Source organism: Elephas maximus, chromosome 4 (assembly GCF_024166365.1).
Source record: "Elephas maximus indicus isolate mEleMax1 chromosome 4, mEleMax1 primary haplotype, whole genome shotgun sequence".
Taxonomy (NCBI): domain Eukaryota; kingdom Metazoa; phylum Chordata; class Mammalia; order Proboscidea; family Elephantidae; genus Elephas; species Elephas maximus.
The window spans coordinates 141403550-141426816 of NC_064822.1; the positions used below are offsets into that span (position 1 = coordinate 141403550).

The 23267-nt window shown below is 36.5% G+C and overlaps 1 protein-coding gene and 1 long non-coding RNA gene across 7 annotated transcripts in view; one reads left to right on the forward strand and one right to left on the reverse strand.

Moving 5' to 3' along the window:
- SYT1 (synaptotagmin 1) overlaps positions 1-23267 on the forward strand; it is a 624978-nt gene that overhangs the window by 221861 nt on the left and 379850 nt on the right. The gene's annotated exons all lie outside the window — the stretch shown is intronic.
- The window catches only part of LOC126076545 (uncharacterized), a 470040-nt gene continuing 466392 nt past the window's right edge, over positions 19620-23267 (reverse strand). Inside the window, exon 15 of the long non-coding RNA XR_007517488.1 lies at positions 19620-21235. This is a non-coding gene — a long non-coding RNA (uncharacterized LOC126076545). The remainder of the gene's footprint in view (positions 21236-23267) is intronic.

A 23267-nucleotide genomic window follows, 5' to 3' on the forward strand; every position in this document is an offset into this window, starting at 1 on the left:
TGCTAGGTCATTATTTCAAAATGTTTAATCATTAAGATGCTTTACTGTACCTTAGAGGAAAATTTCTTATAAAACTAAGATCATATAAGAACTACAGCTTTTCAAACAGCTTTGTACAAACTTTGAAGCAGATAACTAACAAGATGAAGACAAGTGAGGTCACGGATGATTCTCTCTAGCATAGAATCTTTGTAATGTAGAGTTGTTGGGGGTTCCAGGTAAAACATCAACTGCACCTTCACGCTCGATGATGTAGAAAAGCAGATGGGAGAAATCAGGATATGGACGCCAAGGCCTGGACTTTAAAGATTTGCTTAAACGTCCCCAATTTTTTAACCTAGCATACATCCTCCCCTAGGATCAAACTGCCCTGGGATAGAAATTGAGGTTCAGAGAATATATTTGTCCCAGACCACACAAACCAAGTAGGAACTGATGTAGAACATGTCATGTACCTCCATGTTTCAGAGCTTAATATAATCATTTTGCAATATTACTTCTACACTTTTATTTCTACAAATATGCAGCACCCACCCCTCCAGCAAGCCTGAAAGAGGAAGTCAGGAGTAGATATCATCCTTAGTGCCCCTGCCATGCTTTGGATTACATTCTTATTCATTTGGGTTGTACTTAGAAAAAGCCCAACCAGAAACAACCTTTGATTGTTTTATGAAACCCAAACATACTTGTCAAACCCAACCATGCAAAACAGCACAAATTAAGTCAACTTTCATTCTGGTTTGGTGCCAAATGGAATGAAGCCTCTGGTGGGCTAGACAGCTCTATTTCCTGCTTTCAATTTCAGAGAGTCCAATTAGTAAATCAAACTTTAAAAAGCTGTCTAAAAAAATTAATTAGGTCATAATTACTCAGAAGCATATTTTATAGTGCACTATAATCTAGTATCTGGTCTAAATACTTGAAAAGGGTATCAATTTCATTATTAAAGAATTAATTATAATTGGGTCTAATCCTTTGGTGATGGAGGTTGAAAAAAATACTCTGGGGATAAACTGTTCATATATGCAAAGTGGATAAATTCATCCAGAGCTCAAGAGCACTAGCTGTGTTTTGGAATTATTTTATGCTTATAATAATATTCCTTTATTAAAGTCTTATGAATATCACTCAACATATAAATGCCTCTTAGGAAAAACTTTTCTCTCAGAATTTATCTCATATAGACAACTGATATTCATCCTTCTCTATCCTAAATATTTTTTAAATCAATACATTAACATAGTAAAAGACAAGGGAAATTAACCATTCATAAGTATGTATTTTGCATCAGCAACTATACTATGGAATTTTACCTACGTTATCACTTTCAGTTTAATATTATAATAATAATAATAACATAACCCCATAAGGGATATATTGTTATCCTCTTTACAGATTGAGAAGTACAGGTTCAAGGAGACTTAATGATTTTCACAACGTTAAAAAAGGGGAGACCTAGGAAATGAATTCAGGTCTACCCAGTTACAAATCTCACCCTTTTTATAAAACTGTTTCAGTATTTGTCATAATGGTCCTAGTGGCATGTATTCCTGAGGATTCATGATTACCATGGGATTTTTTTTTAATTCTGCTCTTTTATTTCAATAACAGTCTAAAAGTATATGTAGTTTACTATTTATGAATACAAAATATCTATGCGGCAATGTTAATTCACAATGCGAAGCACTTCAACAGAATACAGCTTCAGTTGTTAGCCCATGAGTCCTCAAACGGGGCCCTCGGCACCCATTAGGTCTTCATGAAGGCTTTCCTTTGAAAGACACTGCCTGCATGTGATCCTCGTTTGTAAAAACCTGCCCTGCATTGCCTTAAAGTATTCCTGATAGACTCAAATGTATTTGGAGTTCATTCTTTAAATTCTAGTTCATATCTGTTTATTTGCACAACCACTAGTGATCTTCAAGTCCTCCCATGTTATAATACCAGTAAAAAAAAATACCTAGTCATGGAGTCTGGAGTTTGAGTTATATCATTGCTCATTATGTAAAATTTTATTTGAGGACCCATTAGAAGCCAATGTGAACATTGAAAATAAGAGTAATTATTTGAACAAATAGTTCTTAAAATGATTCTTGCTGTTTTATGCATTTTAATATTATCATTTAATTTTTAACCAAGCCACTGAGTTCTTTTTTATATCTTGTTTATTTGCTGCAGCTTACATATATTTTAATGAGTTCTGGGAAGCCTGGTGTGATCATATCTTTCCCCCTTTCATACACCAGTACAATATGCCGTTATTTAACAAATAGCTTTTTTCAGCCAACATTGTAATGCCAAATTCACAGGAAGTGAAGAAGAAATGCTAAATGCAATTTGTTTTGTCAGTGAGGTAGGAATTTAAAGAATTTTCCATCAGAAAAGTTAAATGAAAGAGATAACAAATGAAAGATGGGAAAATATGAATAATTACCTCACAACTTTATATGCGTACAAGACAATGTAACTTCCCACCAATTACAAATACATAAAAATTTCTCTCTTCACTTAAAGAAATTATACTATGCATTAGAAACTAATTCTCAATTTTTTCAATACTCAATAATAGAAGTTCTCTCTGCAAGTCAATCTTAAATTTCACATTTGAAGTGATAGATTTTTTTAAAAAATGTGTTCTATTTCTAAACGTTTTAATTAAAGAAGCTCTAAAGTTACTTGAAAGCTGATTTATGGCCCCCAATCTGTTTCCTGGGCTATGAAAAAGAATGTCAAATAAAAAATTTTATTTCTTTAATATCCTAATCATTTATTCCTAATTTTTTTCTTTTATGATCTACCAAAAAATTCTTATAAATAATAATGGTACGTGGTATCAGTATAGCTTATCTGTGCCCATCCATGTCAGAGAGAGGAGCTAAATATGGACCATTTTAATAACCTTCCTGCATATTTAGGCCAAAGAATTATAAAGCTAAAACTATGAAGTTCAGTAAATGAAAGGCAGTTAAGAATTACTGTATTTATGGGTAAATTGTTGTAGTGAATTAATGTGTCCTTCAGAAGAAAGAGACCAGCAATGGCAGATGCTCATCTACAAATGGCGATGAGTAATGTGAGACCAAGATCACAGGCAATGTTCCTGGTAATGACTTCATGACAGGATAAACACAGCTCCTGAGGAATCATAGATCCATAAGCAACCAAGTTAATCAAAAACAACTTTTATGTTATTTTTTCTATTTTTTTTTTTTAGACTGCACAAAATATATTATATACCAAACCAAGGCCATAATGCTGGCTTACTTTCTTATTTAAATGTATTTGTTGAAAAATAATTCAGAGGCTCCATTTTTTTCCACATATTCTTTTTGTATTTGTCTATACACATTCCTATTTTTTCGCAGTTGCATTTGGATGTTGAGAACTAGGTGTTTTTTCATGTTTCTTTTTTGTGGGTGTTATAATATTAATTGTAATCATAATAAAAAATTAGCATTAAATATATACTCAAAAAACCAAACCAAGCCAGTTGTTATCGAGTCGATTCTGACTCCTGATGGCCTCGTGTGTTCCCAAGTAGAATGGCTCTCCCTAGCGTTTTCAAGGCTGTGGCCTTTCGGAAGCAGATCGCCAGGCCTGTCTTCCGAGGTGACTCTACGTAAGTTCAAACAGCCAACCTTTCGGTTAGAAGCTGAGCACTTAACCATTTGTGCCACCCAGGAACTAAAATATGCAGTGGTGTCTGAAAATTTCTGTTACATAAAATCATGGCTTCTAAATACCACTTGAATATGACTTGACGTTGACAAAATAATACATCTCTGGCAATGAATATATGATAAATACAAATTGTGGATATTGCCAGGCATTGAAACTCCTTTCTGGAACTCAGTCCTCTTGGCAAACATAAGTATTAAGTCACTCTTTATATTTTAATTGGAGGAAAGTGCTTGATTGAAATAATAATTTTTTCCTTTATCTCTTTCCAATAATACATGTGCTGCTGCTTGAGATACAAAATGAGAACAAGGAATGAAGAATTAATTATTTCATTGTCCAACAGATTCAATAAATAATAAATCAGAAAAATAAATATAAGGAGATGATCAAATGTAACCTTGCACATAATCATTAACATGGTTGTAAAACTTTTCAAATGCCTTCCATTTTCACTCTCTTATAATTTTAAAAGCTTCTTAAGACATCACAGACAAATAATAAAGCTTCCATTATAATTAGAGCCTATCCTCTGAAAGCTGTTTGTTACTAGTTCCTGCTATTTTATAGAAACACAGTGGACCAACCAATATATAGAGTGAGTGGCATAGAAAGTGATCTAGAAACCTGTTGCGAGAATAGCAGTTTTTCAAGACTTGAGGTTTTTCTCCAAAATGATTTTTAGATTTCAAGATATTCTAACGATACCCCTGAAAGGTACTTTCTGTTATTGGCATTTATGGTGAAGAAATTGATGATTAACTAATTTGCCCAAGGCCAAAGAAAGATTAGGGTTTTCAAACTTTTTTTTTTTAGTCCAATTACTTATTAAAAAAAAAAAAAACAAACACTTATTAGCATTGCTTTAATTTTTTTTTTTTTATTAACGTCTAAGGTTTTTTTTTTTTTTTTAGAATGTGGCATCATTTGTCACTGTGAAGCAATAGTTATACTTGAGATTACATTTCTATTTTAAGTATCGATTGCCATCATTTACAGCTTTTGAAAAGCTTTTCTCTTCTTTTCTTCTTTTTTTCAAGCTTGATGTTATTCCAGAAAACTAAACTAGAAAGTTGTATTAAAACAGTTGGTCATATTTAAATTAGTCAAGACAGCTGCAAAAACAAAAAAGCCTATTGCCATCTAGTTGATTTTGACTCATAGCGACACTATAGGACAGAGTAGAACTGCCCCACAGGGTTTCCAGGGAGTGCCTGGTGGATTTGAACCGCCATCCTTTTGGTTAGCAGCTGTAGTGCTTACCACAAAACCACCAGGGTTTCCATATAACAGCTGCAGCTGGTAGAAAACTTTTCAAGCTCTGCATAGCTAAGAGTAGATGACTCAGACATAGGTTCCCCTCAAAACACAAAGCCTGAATATAAGAAGAGAGCTTTACCTTTCAAAATTGAAAATATGTGGACAAAACAGAACAAGTGACTTGAAATTCTGAATCTTTCTTTTCAAAGAAACTGTATCTGAACTTTACTTGTAAAACAAAATCGTGGGAATCCACAGCCTGTGTTCAACTCATGTTAGTGTTTCAGGGCTACAGACTGTTCTGCAGTACGTTACTGTGCTGAAATGCAGAAAAATCTTTGTTAATACTGGTTTGTTTAAAAAAAAAATTATTCATTTATTCAACAATATTTTACTTGCTACCTTCAGCATCAGACACTATTATGTAGTGTCTGATTCATTTAATGCCTAATACAAGCTAAAACCAGTTGCCATTGAATAGTCACCAACTCATGGGGACCCCATGTGTGTCAGAGTAAAACTGTGCTCCATGAGGTTTTCAATGACTGATTTTCCAACAGTAGAGGTGCCTCTGGGTGGACTCAAAACTCTAACCTTTGACTAGGCAGCCAAATGCAGTAACCATTTGTATCACCTAGGTACTTGTAAACAAAGGTGGATAACACCGGGTTCCTACACTCCCTGGGCTTAAAACATAATGGTTTAGTTAATACAACAATTAATAAAATAATTCATTAATTTCTTGCATTTCGTAGTTGTCTGTATCTCATAGTAGTCAATATTTCATTATTATCTGTAGCATTTATTATTCTGTTTTTATAAGTGAAAAGGATTATCTCCTCTGAACAAGGAAAAAAGATAAACTAGATTTAATTAGAAATTAAAGATGGGGATGAAAAAGAACAAGGACCCTCTACAACAGACTAATAAAAAGTATGTGAAATCGTTCACTCTGAGGATTTGTTTAAACAGATTAAGTAACAGAATGTGCTGATGAAATCTTGTCCAGAGCTGGGGCATTGTATTAAACGACCTCCTTGCAGTAATTTAAATGTAATAAAATTTGAAGTTTTTGAAAACAATTTGACACATAAGTAGAAATATTTACATAGGATTCACAAATTTTATCTATAATAGATATTTGCATTTACAATGTATGTCCAGCCTGAGAATATACTATTTTTAAATATTACAGTTAACTATAGTCCCTAAGAATGCATAAGTCTGTAAAAATATTTTCAACTTTTTGCTTACTTTAGCTGAATGTATTACAAATTTATTATATTTAGCCTATTCCCAACTATATGCTAGGACCTGTTGAAAAAAATAAGACATTTCCTTTGACATCAAGGAGCATATTATTACTATAAGTGCTGTATTTGTATAAATACAGCTATGCAAATATCAGAGGATAAGCTGGGCCTTAAGAGATCTCACCAGGATTAAAAGTGTGGGATGGGTTGGGTACTTTAGGAAAATTGAATAATTAATTCTTTTATTTGACAAATATGTATTGAGAGCCTGCGGCATGCCAGGTACTGATCAAGGTACTAGGAACACAGCAGTGAACACAATTGTCTAAATTCCAGCCCTCAACTAGCTTAAAATCTGTGTGGGAATGGGGAGGGGTAGAGTTGCCAGGTAAAATGCAAGATGCCCCATTAAATATGAATTCCAGATAAACAACAAATAATTTTTTAGTATAAGTATGTCCCATGCAATATTTGGAACCCTTGAATAATCATACAATGAATATGTTTTTTGTACAAGTAATGATAAGTAATAACATTTTTAATATAAACACATCAGATACAATATTTGGGACATAGGGTCACTAGGAGTCAGAATCGACTCGACGGCAACAGGTTTGGTTTTTGGTTTATACTAAAAATGTATTTGTTGTTTATTGGAAATTCAATATTTTTTTTTTTTTGCTCTGGTAACGCAAGTGGAGGGCGACAGAAAATAAACCAAAAAAAGTGGTATGCCATATGGCAATAAATGCTATGAAGAAAAATAGAAATTAGAATACTGCAAAAGTGGGGATACCATTATATACACACCACAGAGAAGACCTCTTCAGTAAGGTGACGTTTGAGCTGAAACCAGAAGGAAGTGATTGAGTGATTGGCACCACTCTCTGGAGGGAGAGCTTCCTAGGCTAAGAACTTTCCAGGCTAAGGAAATAGCAAGTGAGAACCCCTGAGGCTGGAGGATTTTGAGTTTCTCAGGGAACAGAGTCCAGAGTGGCTACAGCTAAGGGAACAAGGAGAAAGGCAGATCTTTGTTTGTCTTTTTGGAATTTATTATTAGACAGAACTAATTCTTTGGCATTAAACGAAATGACCTTTAGCTTTATGTATCTGTGCGTCGATCACTCTGTGTCTCTCAGTCTTTCTGTCTCTGTTTTGACTGCTGCCTCTCTTCAAATGTGTAAACATATATTCATATATAGCTTACTTATAGACTAAACCTAGCATGATGTCAGCTGAAAGGAAAAATAATAAGAAACTTAATTAACCTGAGTCTTATGTACACATGTGATGTCAATTTTGATCATTTGCTTATTTAATTAAAGTGTTCTGCTTTCATTACAGTCATTAGCTTCTATCTATAAATAATAATGTATTCAAATTCCATAGTATGTTAGAAATTCACACATGCATTTTGGAACAGAGATGAAGACACAGGGAATATTTTTATTTAATGCAACCTCTTATCAAATCCTGTGAATTTACTAGCAGTTAGTTAAACCTTCAAAATAATGCCCCAATTTGTTAATCTCATTCTTTGTTTTGAAAACCTGCCTCCGCTTAACATTCTGTCACAGTGTATACTGCATCGCTCCTGCCCCTGCCACCCTCAGCTCTACGTAGCTATGGGCCATGTGGCCCCAACTTGTGGATTCAACATTGCCCCCAGTTTTAAACACAAGGTTTTTAAATAGCTCCAGATACAAGTGACACTTGTGCAACATTTATATTCCAGTTCCAAATCTATCCTTGTGCCTACATCTCTGGCTCCATAGCTCCCCAATACAACAGCCCCTGAATCCTGGAATTCTACCTTTCTCTTGTTAACTATTCTAGAAACCCACTTGTCATCTGGACCCCAGTTGCTGAGCTAATTTTACCCGCTGATAATATTTCCTGAATAAAATGCCACAGTGTTAATTATTCTTTGCTGCCTCTGACTCCCAGTCTTTAATTTGCACTTAGACTTGAGTCTGGCTACTGCAATATTTCTTAGCGTAGGTCATGATTTGCTCAAGAGACTAAACTTTCTGTGAACATCAGCAGATGGATCTGCTGCCTTTAGTGGCCACCCAAGCCCAATTCATGAGTACAATCCCAGGTCCCTGTCTGCTGTTGTTGGTTTTAGTAGGTCCAGGATGTTTGGGCATGAATTAAGTCTGTCCCCTGTTCCCAGCAATGGGAGTGGTTGGGTATTACTCCTTATTTCTTGTTTTCCAAAGAGCGAGACTAAAAACAAAAATAATTCTTACTTCACCCTGAAACCCCCAAGTCGAATATATCATTATAAATAAACTATGTCTCAAGGATCTCTAAGTATATGTGCCATATACATACTGTTACTTACTAGAAAAAACAAGCTTTATATTTGCAGAAATCAGAACCTTTATTGCTAAAGTATTTCTAACCTTTTCACCTTTACATATATTTGCAATAGCCATACATGAGCTCCACCCTTTCAGTGCATCCAATTCCTTACTTCCTAGCCAAAATCAAGACTTCTGAATTTCATAATAAATTTCTTCTATTGATATGTGGACCCACTGTCCATGTTTGTTATATTTCATTTGGATTTCTTTTGCTTGTTCCCTTTATGTCCACTAGAACTTCTTTTTGTGCTTGTCCAAGCAGGTTGTTCTTTCTGGCCCTGACAGAGATTTAGCTCTTTCTACACCGTAAGTGTCTCTCTCTGAAGCTCAAAGTATGGTTTAGCTAAAGAGCCCTTTCTTGATGTAAGGAAACAGAGTCATGTTGACTGGGTCTGAAGATGAAACACATCATTGTCCTTTTTGCTACGGAAAAGTGCTTCTGATGTTTTAACATTTATGTTCTAGATATAACATTTCTACTATTAGTTGTGTGACCTTAATCTCCAAGCCTTAGTTTCCTTTGTCAAATAAGGATATTGACTGTTTCATGTCCAGTGTCACCTACACCTTTGCAATCTATGATGTAACTATTCATCACACATAGTAGATTCTCTCCTTTGTATAAAATCCCAAACCTATGGGATCAAAAAGGAGACAATAAAAATGGTCACAGCCATAATTTTGCCCTATCAGGCATATACTTATTTTGTAAAAAAAAAATCACAAGAAAAAGAAACTATGCAAATTAGGGATAAATACATATTGTTGTTGTTGTATGCCATTGAGTCAATTCTGACTCATAGCAACCCTATAGGACAGAGTAGAACTGCCCATAGGGTTTCCAAGGAGTGACTGTTGGATTTGACCTGCAGACCTTTCAGTTAGCAGCCTGAGCTCTTAACCGCTTTGCCACCAGGGCTCTGAAATATGTATTAAAACCAAACCAAATCCATTGCCATTGAGTTGATTCTGACTCATAGCGGCCTTATATCAACTTGAAGAACAGTCCTAAAGTTTCTTAAAAAGAACTATTGCAACACGCTAGTATATTGTTAGTTTTATGCTTTCTACTAATTGTTACTGCTTTATTTGGAGGTGAATACCTTTGTAATTATGCATATATTTTTTTAATTAAGCAGATCAGATGAAATGTTGTGATTTCTGTCTGTCTTAGTCATCTTAATCATCTTAGTGCTGCTATAACAGAAATACCAAAAATGGATGGCTTTAACAAAGACAAGTTTATTTTCTCAGAGTAAAGTTGGCCAGAAGTCCAAATTCAGGGCATCAGCTCCAGGGGAAGGCCTTCTCTCTCTCTCTGGGCTCTGGATGAAGGTCTTTCTCATATATGTTCCCCAAGACTGGGAGCTTCTCTGCACAGGAAACCCCGTCTAAAGGACGCACTCTGCTCCTGGTGCTTCTTTCTTGGTGGTATGAGGTCCCTAACTCTCTGCTTGCTTTTATCCTTTGCGAGATAAAAGGTGGTATAGGCCACACCCCAGGGAAACTCCCTTAAGGTTGGATCAGGGATGTGACCTGGGTAAGGGTGGTGTTACAATCCCACCCCAATCCTTTTTAACATAAAATTACAATCACAAAATGGAAGACAACCACACAATGCTGGAAATCATGGCCCAGCCAAATTGATACACACGTTTTTGGGGGACATAATTCAATCCATGACACTGTTCCTCTGTTTTTACTTTTCTGTTGTGGATACTGTAAGTGCAAAATAGTCAGTGCTTGTCTTTTTATAAGAATATTCAGTGTGAGGAGTATTTGTACTGTAAAGCTCACACCTCAAGGTTGGCTATAAATGAATAATGCCTAAAGAACATATTTATTCAGCCACTTTATGTGGGAGATCCCAAATGATTGAAGTGATGGGTTCTTTAAATGAATTAATATTATTTCTTAATTTCCTGAATAAATGTGCAGAATTCACCAGTAGGTTTGTCACTGCAGATCGAAAGCTTAGATTTTGCTAACATTTCTAACGATGATTTTTAGCTGCTGACTTCCTCCCCACCCCTACCCCACACTTTTCTCCATAGTTCACAGCTGCTGGATCAACCTTGTCAATCCTGAGCCAACCCTGACAAAGTTTAGGTGCTTCATCACAACCTTCAGCCCAGCAGTGCACAGGGTCTGGGATGTCTTGCAGATATGCTGAGTGAATTCTAGCTCTGCCTTTGTTCCCCGATTCCAGCATTCTGCTTCAGACTGTTGCTGGGCCTGAGCTCTCTTGAATAAAGGCTTGCTCCTCATGTGGTTCTTCTCAGTTCCACCTCCAGAGAACAAGAAACTGTTTATTTCCCTAGCATTGCTTCATTCCTTGCAGGAATGGATTCCTTTGCCCAGGGATATAGAACTGTCATCCAACTAATTTTGACCTTAACTCCTTCTTGTTCTTCCAAAAGTATGGCCCACGTACACCACGGAAGGTTTGCCATTTTGCACTGGGCAGCCCTGTGGCTAGGTCTGCTTTCAGTTTCCAGTTCCTTATCCATACACCTCTTCATTGCTTCTTGTGGTTGAAATGGCACTCTGACGCATTCTGGTGGGTGCAAAAAAAAAACAGCTGCCATCGAGTTGATTCTGACTCATGTCAACCCTATGTGTGTTAGAATAGAACTGTGTTCCATAGGGTTTTCCAATGATCGATTTTTCCTAAGTATTTTGCCAGGCCTTTCTTCCAAGGCAACTCTGGATAGACTTGAGCTTCCAAGTTTTAGTTAGCAGCCAAGCATGTTAACCATTTACACCAAGTGATAGGAAAATTATGCAGTTATTTGGGGCATTAGTGATTGACATGTGTATTGAATGGGAAAAGAATTGAGACTATTTATAAATATCCCTTTTCTAAAATAAAGTGGTAATAGGAAAGATATTGTGGTGCAGAATTAGCAAGGGTAAATAAGGGCTAATTAGATAAAGACATAAGCTTAGAGAAGAGCATTATATACTTTCTGCTTTTCAAACTGTTTTTGCTTTTCCTACATGTTGTTAGTGGAAGAGAACTATAAAAAAGCTCACTGAGGATAATGCCATGAAAATAAGCATTGGTCCTTTAATATTATTTTAATATTGGTTAGTTGGCCTAAAAACTACAAGAAAATAACCAGTCTTGCCCTTTTAGAAATTATATGTATTTTTTCCTGGTTTGGTAATTTTTTTTGCATTTAAACCGTACATCATTAGAAAATAGTATTCACATTTTTTTCTGACTCATTTGCTGAAATATTTGTGCATACATGTATTTGTTAATAGGAACAGAGCAGAATTTTTTTTTTTAGAAAACTAAATTTGATCACCCATTTTTGGTTTTTAAAACTATTGCTTTTCATGAATGATATTTTTTCTAGTATTTCAATATGCTTTCAATAGAACAATTACATGAAGGTTGCTTTCTTTCTTTTTCTTGCTTGTTCTAACTTAACTTCCTGGCCATCATCTGGCGAGCAGAGCAATGTTCAGAAAGAGTATATTATTGACTTTCAAGTCAGACAGGTTGGAGGTTAACTCTGGCTTCTCCACTCACCTCCACTTGGATTTACTACTCACCCTCTTTAGCCCTCAAATTCCCTCATCCCCAAATAATAAGAAAATCAGTATCTTCACTATTAGAAGCTCACTGCGAGGCCTAAAACAGACAAAATATATAAAGCCCTTAGTTTAGTATCTGACATGTAAGAGGAACAATAAATGAATTATTTAAAATAACATATTAATTATATACTTCTGGAAGAATTGAGAAAGATGTGATAATTAGATGCTTAATTTTATTCTAATTATACTGATGTTCTTATAAAAATTATTTTTATATTTTTCTTTATTTGTTCTAACATTAATAAATTGCCTTTTAATGGTAGAACTCATGGCTATTCCCTGAAATGCAAAATTTCCTATGAGTTTCTATTTTATGCCAGAATCTAGTATTTCAATATGAATTCAGAACATACACAGCTATTTCCTGGTTTAGGTTTTCAAAAAGGACGAATGTCCACTGGCCTGTGTATTGGCACTAATAGGTGCACAAGCCGCGTGATGCAACTTCATGGAGAGTCAATTGTACTCAATGGTAAGTGTTCAAAGCCATCATTTTTATATTAAAATAAACTTAGCTATATTAAGTGATAAAATTAAAAAGGCACATGAATTAAAATAAAGAGAAGACACGTGATCCACTAAAAATTCTGTTCTTGCAAAATGATCATTTAGGCTATAACCCAGAATCTCTAAAACACTGAGCCATTCTGAAACTAGGAAAACCCTAGTAAGTTTGAAAATAAAACATGGATAGAAAATATTGAACTTGCAGTCCCAGTAAAACAAAATTAAAACTAAAACAGCAAATTTGTCACAAGCTGTAAAGATCATGAGAAAGATATTCCAACTATAATAGAGATTAATACAGTTATAATTTGTAATTTGATGTTTAATCCATATCAAAAGACAGAGAGTAACTGAAATGGTTCTCATACTGCATGGAGCACTAGAAGTATCAAAGGTCTCAGAATCCATGCTATAAAAACCTTAGAACTTTATAAAAGAATTGACATGTATTTTGGGGATTGTTTATCAGAATATGGAATTATGAAATTTTATCTAGCTAGGTTTAAATTCACATTAAAACTAAATTAAAATCTGAATGTTGTCATTTGAGCTAACAAAAACATAAAAATAAATAATGATATTCTTTTGAAAGGCCACAGAATTTCAAAAAACTATTTTGCAGTTGATGACACTATAACGAAATACACTGAAGTGATAAAACAGACTTTGGGACTTAAGGTCGTGGTGGCTGCTATTAACATTGAACAGATCTGTAACCATGAAAAATGAGCCATCTGTACTTTCTGATGACTCAATCAGAACACCTTAAAAACGAGACCAGTACTTTCAGATAGGCGCTGATTGCTGCAGATGAAAAGGACCTAAAATTTCAAGTACCGTATGTCCTGTTTCTTATGGTGTGACTCACTGTTACAAAAGTAAAACTTTGACTTCAGAGATAAATCTTCTCCTTTAATGATCTTGTGAGATCAAGCGTTTGATCAATACTCATAAATAATTATTTTAATATTAAATTTTGGTGTCCATTACGAAAGCAGCCTGAGGATTTAGCATGTGGACATTTACCCATTTATATAAAAATCAGCATATTTGGATAAAAAAGGGAAAATGTATGCAAATTATTTATTTCTTTTTACATTATACCAAACATCTGGGTATCTCGAGACATCTGGATGTTTGACAACTACCAACCTCAATATGATTAACTGAGTATTTCTTTTTTTTATCTAAGTGATTGGGCACCAAGGAGAAACAGACTCAATGTTTATTGATTAACCTACAGGTCCAAGGAAAGTTAGAGAAATTTCTATTGGGAACCATAAAGTAAAGACATTCACTACTCTAGAACTATGTTTCCTAAGCCTGAATTTGAAAAATATCACAACTGATATCAGTGGATATACGTATAAATATATTTTCTTTGACTTTTAAAGCCATAATTCACAAAGAGGCAGTGAGGTTTTATGGGCTAAATATCATCATTGAAAGCTTGATGAGAAAAAATTTACAGACTCTAAATTAGCAGGACACCAGATGATACTTTGGCTCTATTATCTTAAAGACATTAAGATCTTTATGAGGCCACTAATACTGTCTTAGTTGCCACAACTCCAAAGAGGTGGCCCAGCAGCCACAAGGATGCTAGTAGACTAATCAGTCACTTCCACTGTCAATGCCTTATCAAAATAGTTTAAGATGACAAAAGGGGCAGGGAATTTAGGAGTCTTGATAATGGGCACAAGACTGAAGATTATCTACACACAAGTCTCAGCCTTTTGATAAGAGCAAGTTGAAGGGAAAGCTAGTGTGATTTGAGGGAGATTTAGAATCATGCTGTAAAGCTGTTTAGATGGTATAAGGCTATATATTTGGTCAGTGAGGAGGCTGAGGTTGGTGGGAATGTATCTGTAATGGCACTGACAAACTTTGGGACTGAAACGATATAAAAAAGAGATTGAAAGAGCTATATGTTATGTCAAAAGTAATTGTGTGCATATGTGTGTGAGCGTGTGCCTACACATGCAAGCCTGTACACATACACTATTACATTCTTCTCAGCTTCCTCACTTCTTCTTTCCTCCCACAGCAGGCTGTATACCTACAAATATTTTAAAACTTGTATAAAAAATCTACAAAGAAAAGAAAAAGCATGTTACTACATTTTTACCCATACGACTGTCTATGGACAGGGTTAAATCTCACAAATTCACTTTTTTCTCCAAATTATACTTGAGGCCGACTCTCCTGCATCTGGTAATTGATCCTGATTTTTTTCTTTATTCCAGTGTCCTCTCCCTACCAGATTATAAATTGCCTTCCATAATTGGGTTCTCTGATGTAACATATTCTCTTGTCAGTTCAAATACTTCTGCCCAGATTCCCTTGGGAACTTCTAAGACTGAAACAACAGCTTTACCATTTAATTCTTCCCACCATAAAGGGAAAATAAGAAACTTCTTACTTTATTACATGATAGCTGACTCATTATGTGACCTTAAAACTGTAGCTTCTTAGTATACCAGTTTTCTCTATTGAGAAATTGAAGTGGTATATACATCAACATTAAATTTTTTCTTACTGAAACTATCAAGCCCAAGATTTATACTGTAGTAAGTTAGGCCTCAAGTGCTTGTACATTGGAATGCCAGTGAAGACTGAATACAGCTTTTTGGGAAAAAAATTTGACCTTTCTGTAGACACTACCTCAGAGAGGAAGATATATCGCCTTTTGTCCAGATATATACCCTTTTGGTTCACCAATTTACATGATCCCTGTCCTCAAGGAACTGACAAAGTAGAGCAGAAGTCAGGCAATAAACTAATAAAAAATAATGCACACGTAACACATGCACTCCACAGTAAGTGTCATGAAGGAAACAACTTCTGCAGTAATAGAGAATTCCTGGCAGGAACTTCTGGGATGACAAGTAAAAACTAATACATACATAACCACACGCCTCATTATAAGTGCTATGAAGGATAAATTGACCAGCGATAGAGAATAAACAGCAGGGAATTATAGGAGAAAGGTAGCTTGAATATATTCCTGCTATTGCCCTTGGTAGCATAGTGGTTAATAGCTCGGCTGCCTACTAAAATGTCAGCATCTCAAATCCACCAGCCACTCTTTGGAAACCCTATGGGGCTGTTCCACTCTGTCCTATAGGGTTGCTATGAGTCAGAATCGACTCGACAGTAATGCTTTTCGTTTTTTATCCTTGCCCATAGGCTTCTAGTATATCCGTACCAAGCAGCTGCTGAGACCTCAGGCCCTCCTGGGATCTTGAAAGAAAAAGCTAGTGCAGAAACGTTTGCTTCATACGCTAAGGGAGAATCCAGGGACCAGTGGGGAGAGTCCTGAGGGGAGTTCCCTACAACCCCTAGTGACTGTGGTGCATTCTGGCAAAAGCCTGGCCGGAGGGGAAGATGAGCAGTCTGCCCACCGAAGCATTTCCTGCAAGGTTGACCATACTCCGCAGCTCTTAAACAGCTTTCAGATAAAGAAAGGATTTTTTTTTTTTTTACAAGAAAGAAAGAAAAAAATCCCACCATAAAATAAATTATTGTTAAAGATTATTTCACTAGGATAAATACTCAGATGAAAACACGAAGAAAAAAAAAACTTAAAAAAAAAGTGAGATAACAAGTCACAGACTAAGAAAATATATTGCCAAAAAAGAAGAAAAATGGGCAAAAATAAGAACAAGAATTTAATTGAGAAAGAAATTAGAATGCCAATAAATAGATAAATAGGTGTTAAATTCATTGGCAATTTGTGAAGTATTAACTGATGGAGATGGACCAAAATTAATGAATTTTGTTACACCAAGGAGGTAATGAAGATGTGGAAAGGCAAGGACTCATAGACATTGCTGGTACAAGTTTAAATCCGTGCCACCATGTAAGAGAGTACTTTGGAACTTCCTGATAAATTTAAACATGCTCATGAGCTATAACTCAGCAATTTTGTATCAAGGTGAATTCCCTAGTGAAACTCTAGCACATTTGCACAAGGAGTCATGTGCAACAATGCTCAGGTTGGCTCCCATGGTAATACTGAAACATAGCAACAACCTAATTGTTCTCCAGTTAGGGAAATGAAAAAAACTGTCTGCACAGTAGAATAATAAACAGAAATTAAAAGAAACGATCTAAATTTACATATATTGACCTGAATAAATTACAATAGGCATGGTGAGATTTTTTAAAAAGCAAGTTAAATGTGTCAAAAAACAGTGCCCTCGAGTCGATTCCAACTCATAGAGACCCTATAGGACGACAGAGTAGAACTGCCCCATAGAGTTTCCAAGGAGCACCTGGCGGATTCCAACTGCCGACCCTTTGGCTAGCAGCTGTAGCACTTAGCCACTATGCCACCAGGGATTCCAAAGTTAAATATATATATATATATATACACACACACACACACACAGAGAATGATAGTGATTATATAAAAATTTTTAAGCTAGACAATAATAGTATATATTGTTTATTTAGATATCCATATTTTATAAGATATGAAAATTAACATACGTATAATGTATACCAACTTCAGGAAGATAATTGCATCTGAGAAGGGATGGAGGGGAAAGGAACGGGACAGGCTTTAGCTGTATGTGCGACGTTTCATTCTTAGAGAGAGAGTGCACCATGACACAAAAATGTCAACATGAACATGTCAGCATGTGTTTATTAGTGGAAGTAGACACCTTTGTGTGTTACATTCTTTTTGTACTTGGTGAAGTCACAGTTATAGTGGAAGATTCCACAAACAGGCATGCCTCACGATGAGAACTAAAATTTAGTTTGTCAAACAGTGAGCCGAAGGTTGAGGGAGATTGAATGTCACAGAGGTACAGAATGGTAGAGAGGTGGTGGGGTGCTTCCGATCATGTGGCCTAATCCAGATTCCACCACTTGCCAGACATGAATCTTTGAGAGAGTTACTTAACCTCTTAAGATTCAACCTCCTTCTCTATAAAGTGGAGATAATAATGGGATCTACTTCAGAGTATTGTTGTAAGGAAAAATGTATAATACAGTATGTACGATGCAGTTGGCATAAATATTCTAAAAATGTTTGAAGAAGCCATAGTCCATTCATTCTTCCAGATATTATCAAAATGTCCAGGCTAAAAACGTAATATCATGAAGATATTATGAGAGCAAATGGAATGATATTATAATTTAATAGCAACCACTTACTGAGCATCCACTAGGCTCCAGGCACTTTATATATATAACCCTGCAATAGCGACTGTGTTATCACTGTGTAAGGAGACTCAGGTCTGAAAACTCTGCATGTTTTGCATAAACCTTCAAGCTGGTAAGAGTCTAGTAGTCCAGACTGAAGTCCACGTCTTCTAATCCCTGAGTTCTTTCTCTTACAATGTTATTCAAACTGGGCTCACATGAGTTATGGCAGCTTAACTAATGTTTGAGAACCATAATTCTACAACTTTGCCTCTCTGAATATAGTGTTGTCTAACCTTCAAATAAAAACCTACACATTTGGCCAATATATAACTTTAGTATCATTATTAAAAAAAAAAAAAAAAAACCCATTGCCTTCGCATTGATTCTGATTCATAGCAACCCTATATAGCACGGAGTAGAACTGCCCCATAGGGTATCCAAGGAGTGGCTCATGAATTTGAACTGCCAACGTTTTGGTTAGCAGCTGAGCTCTTAACCACTTCGCCACCAGGGCCACATAAGGTACCATTATAATAGCTCAAATATAATATGAATTATTAATAATATAATATAAAGTGTAATGTAAAATAAAAATAAAATTGTTTTAACATAAGCATATTTTTTTCAGCTGTTTTTCAATGTATATTATAGAATTTGGCATAGGTAAATTAGCTGGCCAAATGTTATGTTACTGGTTTAATAACCAATAACATGTGTTACTGGTGTAATAGAACTATCTGGTCCTTGGGCGGTGTAAACAGTTAAGCACTGGGCACTAAGCAAAATATTGGCAGTTCTAACCCACCCAGAGGTGCCTTGGAAGAAAGGCCCAGTGATCTGCTTCTGAAAAATCAGGGTCATGAAAACCTTATGGAGCGCAGTTAGAAACACATGGGGTCGCCACGAGCTGGAATCGACTCTACAGCAACTACTCCTTGTTTTGGCGTTTTGCTTTATTTATCTATCTGTATGAGTGTGTATGTGTTAGAAAAGACAATACAACTGTGAGCCTTTTGCTTAAAAACCTTAGGCCGGTTCCTTCTGGCTTTTGGGTAGTCTGGGAAGTTCTTACGTGTTGAAAAACGCAGCTGACCGTGTCCCCGGATAGGAGCCTTCTGAAATGCTCACAGTGGAGACTAATGAAGTACTGGGGCTCCTTCCTGTCAGTGGTGTACCCCCGTGAGGGCTCATGGTGGCATGGAAAGATCTGACCTAAATCTGGGGGGTTGGGTCCTAATCATAGAGCTGCCATTAACCAGGTATGGGACCCCAACACCTGGGATTCTGAATTTCATCCCTCCAGACCTCAGTTTCCCCATCTATACAATGAAAACATTGGACTAGAACAGAGAAGTGATTTACGAATGTATTTTTTAGTCTTGGAGCCTATTGTTTAATGGAGATTTTAAACAAAAGTCAAATATGCAAATCCTTGGAGACATCTCAAGGAACACTTCGGAGCAACACAGAGAACCCTTTGAATAAAATTAGTAGACAAGTAGATCTCTCAAATTAAATTAATTGAGGAGAAAATTGTGGCCCTGGAATCAGACCACAAGACTTTGAATCCCAGATCCTCCACTTACATTGACCAAATTATTTAACTGCTGAAATATCAGTTTCTTATAATCTACCTTACAGGTTTACTGTGAACATAAAATAATGCATCTAAAGTACTTAGAACAGTATCTGGCACATAAAAAAAAGGTCAACAAAAATAAGCTACTCTCAATTATTATTATCACCATCACTATTATTAATTAATCAAATGTGAGGGGAAAAAAAAAACTAGCAGTTACCTGGCACAAGGTATAGAAATAGAAGTATATATTTATATTAATATACAAGGTATAAATATTTATATGGGGACAGCAGTGATTCAGCGGCAGAATTCTGGCCTTCCATGTGGGACACCGACTTTGATTCCCAGCCAATGCACCTCAAGGGCAGCCACCACCCATCTGTCAGTGGAGGCTTGCGTGTTGCTATGATGCTGAACAGGTTTCAGCAGAGCTTCCAGACTGACAGACTAGGAAGAAAGGCCTGGTGATGTACTTCCAAAAAAACCAGGCTATGAAAATACTATGGATCACAACTGTCTGATCCTAGGGGCCAACTCGATGGCAGCTAACAGCAATTATATACACAAACACACATACAAAATACTCACACATGTGTATATATACATGTAAACATACAGGTTGAACATCGACTAATTCTTTTTGTATAATGACTCTGTGTATTCCTTCCATCTTCTTTTGATGCTTCCTGCATCGTTTAACATTTTCCCCATAGAATCCTTCACTACTGCAACTTGAGACTTGAACTTCTTCAGTTCTTTCAGCTTGAGAAACACCAACCGTGTTCTTCTCTTTCGGTTTTCCATCTCCAGCTCTTTGCACATGTCATTATAATACTTCTCGAGACACCCTTTGAAATCTTCTGTTCCATTCTTTTACTTCATCAATTCTTCCTTTTGCTTTAGCTGCTCGATGCTCAAGAGCAAGTTTCAGAGTCTCATCTGACATCCATCTTGGTCTTTTCTTTGTTTACTGTCTTTTCAATGACCTCTTGCTTGCTTCATGGATGATGTCCTTGATATCATGCCACAACTCGTCTGGTCTTTGGTCACTAGTGTTCAATGCATCAAATCTATTCTTGAGATGGTCTCTAGATTCGGGTGGGATATACTCAAGGTCATATTTTGGCTCTTGTGGACTTGCTCTGATTTTCTTCAGTTTCAGCTTGAACGTGCATATGAGCAATTGATGGTCTGTTTCACAGTCGGCCCCTGGCTTTGTTCTGACTGATGATATTGAAATTTTCCATCGTCTCTTTCCACAGATGTAGTCAATTTGATTTCTGTATGTTCCATCTGGCGAGGTCCATGTGTACAGTTGCCATTTATGTTGGCGAAAGAAGGTATTTGCAACGAAGAAGTTGTTGGTCTTGCAAAATTCTATCATTTGATCTCCAGCATTGTTTCAACCATTTCAAGAGGTGGCATATGATCGATGGTACTGAAGAAAGAAGTCCCAGCTGCTCTGAAGACATTGGAGAAAAACAAGGCTCCAGGAATTGATGGAATATCAGTTGAGATGTTTCAACAAACAGATGCAGCGCTGGAGGTGCTCACTCATCTATGCCAAGAAATATGGAAGACAGCTTCCTGGCCAACTGACTGGAAGAGATTCATATTTATGCCTATTTCCAAGAAAGGTGATCCAACTGAATGTGGAAATTACAGAACAGTATCAATATCACAAGCAAACAAAATTTTGCTGAAGATCATTCAAAAGCAGCTGCAGCAGTATATCGACAGGGAACTGCCAGAAATTCAGGCTGGTTTCAGAAGAGGAAGTGGAAGCAGGGATATCATTGCTGATGTCAGATGGATCCTGGCTGAAAGCAGAGAATACCAGAAGGATGTTTATCTGTGTTTTATTGACTATGCAAAGGCATTCGACTGTGTGGATCATAACAAATTATGGGTAACATTGCAAAGAATGGGAATTCCAGAACACTTAATTGTGCTCATGAGGAAACTTTACATAGATTAAGAGGCAGATGTTCAGACAGAACAAGGGGATACTGATTGGTTTAAAGTCAGGAAAGGTGTGTGTCAGGGTTGTATCCTTTCACCATACCTATTCAATCTGTATGCTGAGCAAATAATACGAGAAGCTGGACTCTGTGAAGAAGAATGGGGCATCAGGATTGGAGGAAGACTCATTAACAACCTGCATTATGCAGATGACACAACCTTCCTTGCTGAAAGTGAAGAGGACTTGAAGCACTTACTAATGAAGATCAAAGACCACAGCCTTCAGTATGGATTGCACCTCAACATAAAGAAAACAAAAATTCTCACAATTGGACCAATGAGCAACATCATGATAAAGGGAGAAAAAATTGAAGTTGTCAAGGGTTTCATTTTACGTGGATGCGTAATCAATGGCCATGGAAGCAGGAGTCAAGAAATCAAAAGACACATTGCATTGGATAAATCTGCTGAAAAGGACCTCTTCAAAGTGTTGAAGAGCAAAGATGTCATCTTGAAGACTAAGATGCGCCTGACCCAAGCCATGGTATTTTCAATCGCATCACATGCATGAGAAAGCTAGACAATGAATAAGGAAGACCGAAGAAGAATTGACACTTTTGAATTGTGGTGTTGGCGAAGAATATTGAATATTGCATGGACTGCCAAAAGAACAAACAAATCTGTCTTAGAAGAAGTACAACCAGAATGCTCCTTAGAAGCAAGGATGGCGAGACTGCATCTTGCATACTTTGGACATGTTGTCAGGAGGGATCAGTCCCTGGAGAAGGACATCATGCTTGGCAGAGTACAAGGTCAGCAGAAAAGAGGAAGACCCTCAACGAGGTGGATTGACACAGTGGCTAACAATGAGCTCAAGCATAACAATTGTAAGGATGGCTCAGGACGGGGCAGAGTTTCATTCTGCTCTGCGTTGGGTTGCTGTGAGTCGGAACCAACTGGAAGCCACCTAACAATAACAACAACAAATACACAGGGGCTCCTTGGAAACTCTATGGGGCAGTTCTACTCTGTTCTATAGGGTTGCTATGAGTCGGAATAGACTCGATGGCACCTAACAACAACAAACACACAGGTGCTCCTTGGAAACTCTGTGGGGCAGTTCTAGTCTGTTCTATAAGGTCTCTATGAGTCAGAATCAACTCGAAGGCAACGGGTAAACACACACACATATCCATTAGTTTTCCTATCTCTTCCCAAGATGTTTGCTCTTTACTGTACCAGGAACTAGAGATTTAAAATACTATTAGACTAAAAGATGATAGGAATGAAGTACCTATATCACAATTTACTGATAAGAAGTAGTTACTTTCTCTGCAGATTAGAATAAATATTGAGTCAATAGTATTTTTGTTAGATATTTTTTTCTACTCTCAGCAGCCTAGTATCCTCTCTTCTAGAGATTTTAGTGGTTAAAACATTCCTAGCTACACAGGAATGTGAAATGTTCATTAAAGAAGCATCATAGTTGAGCCCTGTAAAGATGATTCTGACAGCTTGGTTCTTTATGAACTATGTGTGTGTTGGCTTGCCCAGAATTCGGACAAGTTGGCCACTGAAGCAGAAAAATCACCGCAAGGGTTGTCAGATGTTATTGGTGCAATGTGCCTTTCTATGTGCCTGTCTGAGCAGCTTCAAATGACATTTGACGTAGGGTTTTCTCCCAAGGCTGTGCATGCTGGGTGCGGCGGAATCCAAGCTGAATGACTGACTAGTGCGTGCCCGGGTATTCTTGGTAGGCCTCCAGGCATTTCATGTTCATTTATAAAATGCTTTCTTTCTACTTCAAATTAATCTTATGTTCTTTCCAATCACCATTGTGATATTCTTTTTACTTGATGTTTTGACAAGCTTGAAATAGCATGATAGGAT